Source organism: Acanthochromis polyacanthus, chromosome 6 (genome assembly GCF_021347895.1).
Source record: "Acanthochromis polyacanthus isolate Apoly-LR-REF ecotype Palm Island chromosome 6, KAUST_Apoly_ChrSc, whole genome shotgun sequence".
In the NCBI taxonomy this organism is placed as follows: Eukaryota; Metazoa; Chordata; class Actinopteri; family Pomacentridae; genus Acanthochromis; species Acanthochromis polyacanthus.
The window spans coordinates 11356465-11368260 of NC_067118.1; the positions used below are offsets into that span (position 1 = coordinate 11356465).

Sequence of the window (11796 nt, forward strand, 5' to 3'; positions counted from 1 at the left end):
GTCTCTTTCTTTTGGTCAACTCATGACCAAAAATAAGAGTTGGAATGTAGATCGACTGGTAAATCAAGATCTTTGTCTTCTGGTTCATCAAACTCTTCATTTTGACGGTTCACTGCAGTGCCGACATTACTGTCAATGCCTCACCAATCCACCTGTCCAGCTCATTTTCCATTGTTCTATCAATCATGAAAAACATCCCAAAATGCTTTATCTCCTAGGCTTGAGCCTGTATAACTCACCTCGAGCCCAGAGGAACCAATCCACCGTCTTCTGTCAGAGAACCACGGTTTCGAAATGTGAGGTTTTGACTCTTATCCCGGCTATCACTCCACTGTGTACTGCAGGTCCCTGTCACCGAAAGCTATGTGCTGGGATTTATTAACCTAATCAGGCAACACGATTAATTTTCATCCAGGGCTTCAGTTTGTAATCAAATACCCCCAAAACTACAAACAATCCTGTCAGCCTCAGCTGTACTTGTTGCCAGGATTCGTCACAATGAGGACTGTGAGGAAGGTAAACGTCAAACCAGCAAGGCTGCACATTGCCTGTCATGTTACATTGCATTTACTTTGACTCCTAACTCTCCCTACGTAAAGCCTCCACTTGCAGGAATGTGAAGTCTTTCCTTTGTTTTAATGTGTTTCCATCAGTTTTATGCAATGTCTCATTTTATAAGGTCGCTATTGAATTTCTTCTTTCCTTTCTTTTGCTAACTTCCCAGTTCCTCTTCAGTATCAGAAAAGCTGCACCCCACAAACACAGACACCTGACACCAGCATTTCAAATGCTTAAATTAGTGATCAGCCACTAGCCAAATGGCAGCTGTTATCACTGCAAACTGCCTGTTTGATATTAGGAATAATCACAGTGGACTGTTGCAGTGACTGAAGTCATATTTCTGCCACGTTTCACCTATTTGCACTTGATCTATAAAAGACAGCCTAGCTATTTGTTGCGATGAATCCAAGCAAAAGGCACTCCAACATGTCCATTACTGTTCTGAAGAGACATTTAAGATGTGAAAGAAATGGATTCTGTCTGCAACCTTTCAGTGATACAGAATTACACTCTCAATGCTGAATTCATCAATATTTCTGTTTATAACACCTGCTGAGAACCTGTCGAACATCTCCAAGTTTAATGTAAAATCTGTTAAACTTTGTACACCAATATACGGCAGAAATCATTGTATATTTAGTGTAGGAGTTATAAAATAGGAACTGGTTGCTGACATCACTTGACATTTAGAGCTGAGTGGCTGCGGTCAGCACGAGGAAACTCATGTAATTCTCTCTTCACATCTGCTGCTCTCATTTTAAAACTCCACTTTATGTAAGGATTTACTTTCCTTCGCTTTCTCTGCTGTTTTAAAAACTTTCCAGCAATAAAAAGAGATAAATTCCTACAAAATCCTGAATACATATATATTTTTTCTGTGGCACAATCACAGTTAAAGCTCAATGAGTAGGAATATCAGCCTTCAAAACCTAGAAGAGTCGACCTTTAACCTTGGTTCCTCCTTCATACAATCCATTCCCATCTCCCTCACTCTTCACACACGTGGATCAATAATACCATTTGCAATAATCCTGTTTGCTCTAACCCTCCTTGGTGAATGAGATAGATGGTTGTACTATATTAGGAATCCCACCTGAAGCACGCAAACATCCAGGAAGGCTGAATCCAGTCTCCTCATTATGGCTATTATGTAGCAAAAATGAGTGTCTCTATTTTTGGATATAGTACAACAACATGATCAGTCGTGACTTTATCCTTAAGACTATTTATTAGAGAAATGGGGAACTGTTTCTTCTGTTACATGCTCTTAAATGTTTTACGTTACATAATTAAGAGCAAAACATGTCAGATTCTTGACAGGGGTGAGTTGTTTGGTGTGAGTAAAGCTGCAACTGTGTCATCAGTTAAAGCAACAACACTTGAATGTATTAAGATTTCTAAAAGCTTAATCTCTGTTTACTTATTTTATGGAACATGTTCCATAAAATCCACAATCTTTAGGCTCTCTTTTACCTCCCCAGGTTATTTTACTGCTTAGGTCATCCCCTCTACTTGAACATCTTGTTTGACTTTAAACTCAACAAACCTCCTATTTTCTGGTGTTTCAAAAAATTATCTTGTAGACTGCGTACTCTATGAGCAGTCCTATGTTCAGATTTGTACGTTATCCTTGCACTTAGGAGGAAAAATTACTTTTGCATCAAACCTTTTGTTTAAGCTGCTACAATCAATATTGTTATGTAAAGTTTTCTCATGAAAAACAAAAGTTGTCTTTACTCTCGCCACAGTTCTAACATACATGTTGAATGTTTTTATTTCCTCCAAAAACTCTTTCAAAAGTATTTTTTCCCTGAAAGTCTGTCACTTGCATTGTTTACATCCATGTTTTCTAGCTTTGTCATTGTGCATTTGTATTTGTTGGTGCATCCTGTCTGGAATCCATTGATGGAAAGCTTGTACAAATGAAAGTAAATCCAAGCACTTACAGCGATAGCTTCACTTACAGCTCTTTTAATGATGAAGTATAAAGGTGTAGATGACTGAATCTCTTTGTGCAGTTTTTATTCTAAACAAGTACTGTACAGACTGTGGTCAGAAATTTTGGGCTTCATGTGGACATCTGGAGAGAGGTCCAGGCAGACCCTTGTAAATTTAGGTGGCTGATGACATTTATGCGATGTGTAGTCTTGTGGATGCAGCATAAATTGACCTTAACTGCTACCTGTAGGTCAGTTGTGTAGAATGGTTCATAGCTGACAGAGGTCAGAGACTCCACAGGTTACGATAAACAATCACTCGACTGCTTGCATTCGTGAAGGCTTTCATTGCTGGGCCCTTGAGCAAGGCCCTTAAGGTGCTCCATGGAGGGCGTTCTGGTAGGTCAAACGTAGTATGCTGAAAAATCCCAGGACGTTCTACTACAACTAGTTGCGTTTTTCCGTGTGCACCTGAGCTTTTCTGTCCATTCTGATCCACAATCCTCTCAAATTGTACACTCTTTCTTTTAACTTTCAGTCTGTGCAGGAGCTCAGTTTATGACTCGGAGCTACTGAGATGTTCAACCCGCAGAACTGACCTGGTTGACACACCAAGCTTCAGTCTGTCCCCTTACTGCATGTTGTGTTCCATTGAGAGTCTACAGGCTGCTCTTCAGTTGCAGATTTACAATCCTTTAATTGGTCTGCACATGCTAAAATATGAACAAAGTCTTTTCTAGTTCAGTCAGTTAGACATACGCAGCTTTAAGGGTAACTTCTTTGTCATTCTGAGGTCAAACACCTCAACAACTATTGGTTTCCTGCCTATACACCTTCAGAACTAGGTATCAACACAGCAACACACTATTTACAGATTCATATGTACTGGAACTGCTCATAAAGTACTTTCTGTTGCACAAAGTGGGACACACTACTAGTATTACTATATCTGTTGCAGTCTGTATTCAAATTTGAACAACATATCTTCAACTGTGCAGGGAATTGTGGGTTAGAATGAGCCAGAAAAGCATGCTGACGTTTAAACTGCAAAATATTAGGACATCCTGGTATTTTTGAGATATCTCATTTGACAAACTATTAATCACTCATGGTAGAATCTGTATTGGAATACAGCCACAGATTACAGCTCATTTCAAACTACAGAATGCAACGGATTTATGAGCAAGACGGTCCAAACTTGTGCTGCGTGTCAACGAAGTAACATGTCCTAGTTGTGTCTAACTTGCATGAAAGTGTGTCATTTGTAGGGCAGCTGCAGTAACGTAAAAAGTAAGCACTGACACCAAACAAAATTTTGCAAAAAGCTGCTCAACATTCATTCAGATTCTGATTTTTATTTTGGTGAAATTGTTTCAGAAAGACGTCATTCTGTCATTATTTTGGAGGATGTAGGTTGAGGTGCTGTTGAAATGTACTGCATTATACAGAGCGGAATTTCTATTATTTCGTCTTGCGTCACTGATAAAATATGGGGTGGATGAAATATTTAAATTTGCCAGGCATTTGCTCCTCATCTGCTGGACATGCAAATAAGAAGCTATTTACTGTCAACTTGAAAGAAAATGATTGAGCGTCAATATCATGCTAACAGCTTATTTCTAGAGCAAAATCTAGACCTACGATTGTATTTCATCGGCTGGAGAACTTATCTGAACTCCAGAAATTATTATTTATTATTCATTTGTCATAGAAAAGCAATTAGGACATCTTTTCATCTTCGGAGTCAAACCAAAAACACCAAGCGAGACGTCTAAAACTATTCAACCTGCTCAACTTCATGAATTTTTTTCCCACCCAGAATCCCACCTGTGTGCCACTGCAAAGCATTTTTAAACAAACTTTCCACGTATTGCTTCAGCCACCTCTCCATCTTCTTTATTACGCCATCCATCCTTCCCTCTCTGCATTTTTCATTCCTGGTTTATTGAACCGTAGTAAAGCAGGCAGCTCAGAACAAACCCATCTGACTTTAATGGCCTCAAGAGAAGGAAATGAGCCTTAATAGTGGTTTCCTTTTTAATTTTATAATCAGGAAAAGGAAAGTAGAAGACACTTTAGCCAGTGTTTTCTGCCTGTTTTGTTTCTTCTGGGTGTACTCTTTTGGTATTTTCTCACCTCTGTATCATTTCTTTCATGTCTTTGCCTTATCTTTCATGTCCTCTGTCACCTCCTTGCACCTCTCCTCTGGCATTTTCTCACTCTCAGCTTCATTTTTTGTCATCTTTTTCACTTCTTCTTCATTTCAGCTCTCCTCAACTCCGACCTCCTCTCCCTTTCTTTACCCATTTTCTCATCCATTCTGTTGCATGCTACTGGGACATACTAAGTGAGGTAACTTCCACTGTGCAGAGGACTGTGGTCAGAAGTGACCAGAAAAGCATGTCCACTTCCATACTGTGAAATACTACCAGCTGTCATAGGACACCCTGCTGTTTAGGCCATATCTCATTTGACAAACAATTCAGTTCGATTGAATTTTATTTATATAGCGCCAATTACAGGTAAAATTGTCTCAAGACGCTTTACAGAACCCATATGTCTGAACCCCCAGAGCAAGCCCTAAGGTGACAGTGATAAGAAAAAAAACCTTTTAACAGGGAAGAAACCTTGAGCAGAACCCGGCTCTTTATGTAGGGGGACCCATCTGCCTGCTGGCCAGCGGGCTGAGAGGGACAGAAGAGGTAGAGAGGTAGAAGGGTAGAGGGGGAGAGAGGGGGAGGGATGGGAGAAGAGAAAGGTGGGGAACAAGGAACATATAACACACAGTTGGATACATGCATGATAAGACAGATGATACAAAGTACAAGCTAATGCTGAAACTGATTCATAAGTTTACTGTTATGCTGTAAGGCTCTGGCAATAAATATACTACATATATGTAGCTGGTAGTAAAATTAAAACAGCGTGTAGATGAGCATATCAACTACAGTGAGGGGCGATGCCGAGTATTCGAACACGCAAAATCTGCATCAGTAGTGGTAGTATTTTATTTTGTACTACAGACCCAAACAGCTATAAGAACAAGACTTCCTTCTCATTTCTTTACCTATTTTTTCATCCATTGTGTTGCAATTGGGACATACAACTTTATCTGTGTCGTAATTTCAACAACATATGTGAGGTATCTTCCACTGTGCAGAGGATTCTGGGTCAGAAGAAGCCATGAAAGCAGGTCGGCTTCCAAACTGCAAAATGCAACCAGTTTTTTTTAATTATTATTTTTGACATATGTTATTTGACAAATTCGAACATGCTAAATCTGTATCCCGGTAGTATCTGTACTGGAATTACAATTTATTTTGCACTACAGACGGAAATATGAACAAGACCTCCTTCTCCTTTCTTTACCCGTTATTTCATCCATCGTGTCTTCAACTCACTCCCACCTTCACCTCCTTCCTCCTCCTCCTCTTTCGCCCGGCATGACGTGGGACCAGATCAAGGAACTGTGTTGCCGGGAGTAACAGGGATTGAGAGCGACGCGTTGGAATGCAACTCCAGCCGAGCTCCTGAGAACAGGAGGAGGAGGAAGGTGGAGGAAGGGGGGATTGAGAGCAAGTATTTCCACTTTATCTTTGTACACTGTTTCCCCTCTTATTCCTCTCACCTCCTCCAGTTCTTTCTCTTGCACTGTTTTTTGTTTTCACCTTCGTCTTGTCCTTCTATCTCCAATTCTTCACCTGCATCTCACCTCACACTGCTTCATTCTTTCCCTTCTTCTTTTTTAAAAAAAATACCTCCACTCTAGAGTTTCTGTTTTATCAGGACTGTATTTTGTCTGGCAGTGTAAATGCCCCTGCTAGAGAAAACAGGGAGGAAGAGAGAGAGAGAGAGAGAGAGAGAGAGGAGGGCCAACACATGGAGATGCAGATGGAAACACATTTACACATTCACACACTGTCTCTACTTTATCAGCAGAATGAAAGTGCTTTCTGGCGGTATTTGAATGAGACAGAAAAAAACCTATTCAGCCCCTCATGCCCGGCTCTTTTATTAACACTGCGTGTCACTGAGGCGACATAAGCCTCCCCTCCATCCTCACCCTCCTCCCTGTCTGTCCTCCCCCCTCTCTCCCCTCTATAACCAGAGGGAGGTCTCCTGTTCAGGTATGATGATGATGATGCCCCCTCCTCGCTTTTTTTTCTCTACCTCTTCTTTTTTTATTTTTTGATGGCTCCTCCTCACTCGTGGTGCTTTTGTTACCTCACTCATTCCTCCCCCCTCTCCTGTCCTTTTCCACCACATCTCCCTCCCTCCGTCCATCCCTCCCTCCCTGCTCCCCTCTCACTTTTTTCCTCGCCCCTCACTCTGCTGTCTGTTTTTCGCCTCCGCCGCTGAATGGGAAATACGCACAGATGCGTAAAGGGGCGGTCAAACTCCAACATACCCGCTGGTGGCAGCGCCAGCATCACTTAATCTACGGTGTCTTTTTGGAGGAGAGCATGGTATAACGAGCTACTACTGTTATATTTTTTATGATGATTTTTGGATGAAATCTTCAGGCCCCGAGCAGCCCACCTGTTTGAAGCCCTGGATCTGGTTCTTCTTCTTTTCTTTTTTTTTCGGTCGGAGGGCGCAGCAGCAACCCGGACGCAGGGAAGGGAAACGTGGGGAGTCAGAGGAGGTGTCCTGGCTTGGATGCATGGATGCTCGCTTCTTCTTCTTCTTTATATATATATATATATATATATATATATATATATATATATAATTTTTAGCTTTTCACCCCCTCGAGCTGCTGCTGCTGCTCGTCAGTGGCGATCCAGAAATAGCAGCAGCTCGTCTGGAGGTTGCGTGAGGAAGCGTCTGCGAGCAGATTTATTTACGGTAGTTGTGTTTTGAGCTGAGATTCTTTATTTTCTGTCCATCTCGTCGCCTACATTTTCGAGTTGTTTTTTCCCAGCTTTGATGCTACTTAGTCTGCCGGAGTCGCACTAATTAGCGGCCTGATTGACAGCTCGGTAATTGGATTTATTTCATATCCGCTCCTTCAAGTTGTGAAGCCTGTTAAAGCGCGACAGGAACGGTTTCTCAGGCTTTATGTCGTTAGAAAGCAATATCAACATACCTACTCCAGACTTGTAGGGATTTGTGTGTGTGTGTGTGTGCGTGTGTGTGTGTGTGTGTGTGTGTTTTCCTCGGGGGGGCGGGGGGGGGGGGGCACTCTAATTTAAATGCAGCTTCTTGCCAAATTCTTATTCCTGGCTTTAGAGCTTCAGAGGCCCAGCAGACAGAAAATCTCAAGTCAAACCAAACCTTCACTGCAACAAATGTGTCTGTTATTGAGTCTGTAATCAGCTTTAATCTCTTTTAACTGCCATTTGTTTTAGGAATGTGCAAGAAAAAGAAGAAGCTCTCTACACTGCTCAAAGTAGCAGCTTCTAAACTGGTGTAAAAAAAAAAGAGACTGAAACACTTGTTCATCTGGATGTTTACATCTCAGGAGGACAGCAGGTGCCAGCAGCGCTCTTTGGTGGACCGTGATCAGAGCGAATGACTTCAAGGATTTAAATCTTATCCTAAAGGCTAGATTTACACTGATAAGCAATGTCTTGTTTTAATGTTTATCGGCTTTGTGACGTGATCTGGTCCCATCTTGTAACTTGTTTTTTAAAAAGCACATCACACATGCACCGCACATCAGAAAACGTGTGAGTTTGTGTGAAGAGTTTCAAAATTTTTAAGAAGTGGACCCCTGAACTTGCTGATGCATGTTTCCAAGAAGCAAACATTATCAAAAATGATCGCGTATGAAAGCATTTTGTAACATTTTGTCTGTACCTGTGTTATCAGCTCACTTGTGCACATAGATGAGTATTAATTTAATTCTTCCTCTTTTTCTTTCTTTTTCCCAGCAGGAACAGGTATGTGGATTACAGATTACATTTGTGATGTTGTCTTTTCAGAATGTGATTTTCTGCCAAAAGTGGTGCACTTTCGGTCAGTTAGATGTTGTTGATAGATCCTATGGATGCATATAGGGAAGGAAAAGTAACCTAATATCAAAAAAGTGTCTTTCTTGAAGTGCACCATCTAAAATATGTCAGTGTTTGAGGGCAACTCGGTCAGGATTCTTCATTTTATGAGAAAATATCTCCATACACTGAGGATCTGAACCAAGAGCTGCACAGCTGGAAATCCAGCTGCCTTGGAGACAACGCTGTGGGGAGAAAATACTCTGTGTTTTATGGAACCTGTTGCCACAACTCTACACATCTTTGACGAGGCTCCATGTGCTCCACAGTCCAGCTTACACTCTGTTTATCTTCTGATCAGTCCTTCCCCTAGTGTGATGCTGTGGTGTTCATCTCCCACCAGCTGGTCTTCCTCTCTGGGTGTCCATGTCCTTCACCTGCTGTTATCCTGTCTTCCAGTTCTGGGATCTGTCCTCTAACTCTGTGTTTGTTTGTGTGTGTCTATGTGTGTGTCGTTGCTCTTAAAATCCAGTCTTCCCACTGCCCAGTGCACTGTATGGCTTTTTATTCCTATCTGACTGTACTGATGGTTCATATAGGGATGGAAGCCATGCAGTGCGCTGGGAGCACTGCGCACTGGACCATGGACTGAAGCCCTGTCACCACACACACACACCTATACACACATACTACACACAACTGTATGTATAAGCACACTCTCAGAAGCCAATAAATGCATGCACACGTCCAGGAGAGCGTGAAGCGGGAAGCTGTCACACACTCCTCCAGAAATATGGATACACATGCGCTCCACACTTCAGCATGCATTCTTTTATGCGTATGCATGCAGCCGGTGTGCATATTAACAACCCACCCCCCACCCCCACCTGTTGTCAGCATCATAAATCATATTATTCTTTTTTTGGTCTGATTATTACTTCATCTCAACATATTACTCCACAACTACTGATTCAGTAGTTGAACAAAAGTCACATACGAAGAAAAAATGACTTCAAAAGGTGTCTTATATTAGAATTTGGCCCTTTTGTTGAGAAAAAAAGAGCTGAATCAGTTGCCTAATGTTGGAATTGCATCCTATATGACACAGTTTTTCAAACCATATATATATTAACCTGAAATATGCTTAATTCGTACATCACATTTAATTTAAGCTACATCAAAGCTATGTTATTATGCAGATGAAACTGATTTCCGACGTAGCGAAAACCGCCAATTAAGATGCTGGTAGGAGGCTGCAGAACTGGCACCTGGCACCATCCTGACCAGGTTGGCAGGAATGGCAGACATATTTGATAATCACTAAATCAGATGAAACATTTACAAAGTCTGGCGGCCCTTTAATGCCAGCTGTCTTTTAATACTGTGGCTCAAGAGACTGGAGTTTCTCTACAGCTGAACTCGTTATGTATGCTTGTGGCTAAATGCTTGGAATATAAAAATAAACAGTCCACGCTGGTGCCAGATGGTTGTGTAGCGATGCAACACGACTTTGTTTTATGGAGTCCCATGAATGTAGATCTTAATATGTCGCTATGAATGACAACTGTTGGAATGACACTTTAATAAGAGGTGCTGGAATGGAGACAAAGGCCTCTTCAGTGGCTTCACCTGAGCCTTTCACCTGTGATTTGTTGAGGTCTAAAACTTTAAATGTAGCAGAGCATCGCCCCCTATTGTCCAAATATGATACTACATGTGCGTAAAGCGAAGCAACAGGGACATTAATAAAATTTTGTCAGCTCTGTAGAGATTTTGAGGTGTTTAGCCCCATAAGGCCCACAACTGTAGAATTATGTACCTACCATATATTGCCAAAGTATTCATTCACCCATCCAAATAATCAGAATCAGGTGTTCCAGTCACTTCCAAGGCCACAGGTGTATAAAATCAAGCACCTAGGCATGCACACTGCTTTTACAAACATTTGTGAAAGAATGGCTCGCTCTCAGGAGCTCAGTGAATTCCAGCGTGGAACTGTGATAGGATGCCACCTGTGCAACAAATCCAGTGGTGACATTTCCTCGCTCCTAAATATTCCACAGTCAACTGTCAGCTGTATTATAAGAAAGTGGAAGTGTGTGGGAACGACAGCAACTCAGCCACCAAGTGGTAGGCCATGTACACTAATGGAGCAGGGTCAGCGGATGCTGAGGCACATAGTACCAAGAGGTGGCCAACTTTCTGCAGAGTCAATCGCAACAGACCTTCAAACTTCATGTGGTCTTCAGATTAGCTCAAGAACAGTGCGCAGAGAGTTTCATGGAATGGGTTTCCATGGCCGAGCAGCTGCATCCAAGCCATACATCACCAAGTGCAATGCAAAGCGTTGGATGCAGTGGTGTAAAGCCCGCCGCCACTGGACTCTAGAGCAGTGGAGACACGTTCTCTGGAGTGATGAATTGTACTTCTCCATCTGGCAATCTGATGGATGAGTCTGGGTTTGGTGGTTACCAGGAGAACCATACTTGTCGGACTGCATTGTGCCAAGTGTAAAGTTTGGTGGAGGGGGGATTATGGTGTGGGGTTGTTTTTCAGGAGCTGGGCTTGGCTCCTTAGTTCCAGTGACAGGAACTCTGAATTCTTCAGCATACCAAGACATTTTGGACAATTCCATGCTCCCAACTTTGTGGGAAGAGTTTGGAGCTGGCCCCTTCCTCTTCCAACATGACTGTGCACCAGTGCACAAAGTAAGGTCCATAAAGACATGGATGGCAGAGTCTGGTGTGGATGAACTTGACTGGCCTGCACAGAGTCCTGACCTCAACCCGATAGAACACCTTTGGGATGAATTGTGCAGTTCAAAATAGGTTACTTCTCCTCATACACAGTGTTTTTAGTTATAATCACTTCTTTTAATCATTACTTCTTAGCATAATCATATTACTCATTTTATTGTAAACTTTTAATCTTTTTATTTCATGAAAATCATCATTTCAGAATATATATCAGCCCATGAAAATCATCCTTTACTCAAGCGTAATCATATGGTTAACTTAAATAGTTTCCCTTTTAACTTTCTATTGCCCTGCTTAAAACCTTTATTTAGGTAGCGGTTGCTCCTGGGCTCTCAAAGAACTAGGTCATATCAGAAATATATTCATATTCATATTCGTATCATTTTGTTGTAACAATAACAAGGCATGTCTTATCTTATCTTGGTTGTCAAAATAGCATTGTACATGTAGACTTCTCACATGTCCACATACAGCAAAGCTACAAATAAAAATATGAAAATGTGTTTTTTCTTTTAAAATTTTTACTTTTTACCAAAATTGAGTATATAATAAATGATTTCTGGTTCCAGTAAATGAAAGTTTTTCTGTAGCAGTTTGTGAAACTGT

General features: G+C 41.5%; 1 long non-coding RNA gene across 1 annotated transcript; it reads right to left on the reverse strand.

Moving 5' to 3' along the window:
- Window positions 1-5034: 5034 nt before the first annotated feature.
- LOC127534394 (uncharacterized) lies at window positions 5035-6310 on the reverse strand. The gene is made up of 3 exons (XR_007942506.1): window positions 6127-6310; window positions 5868-6028; window positions 5035-5182 (listed from the first exon to the last, which is right to left on the reverse strand). It is a non-coding gene; the product is annotated as an uncharacterized LOC127534394 (long non-coding RNA).
- Window positions 6311-11796: the final 5486 nt, after the last annotated feature.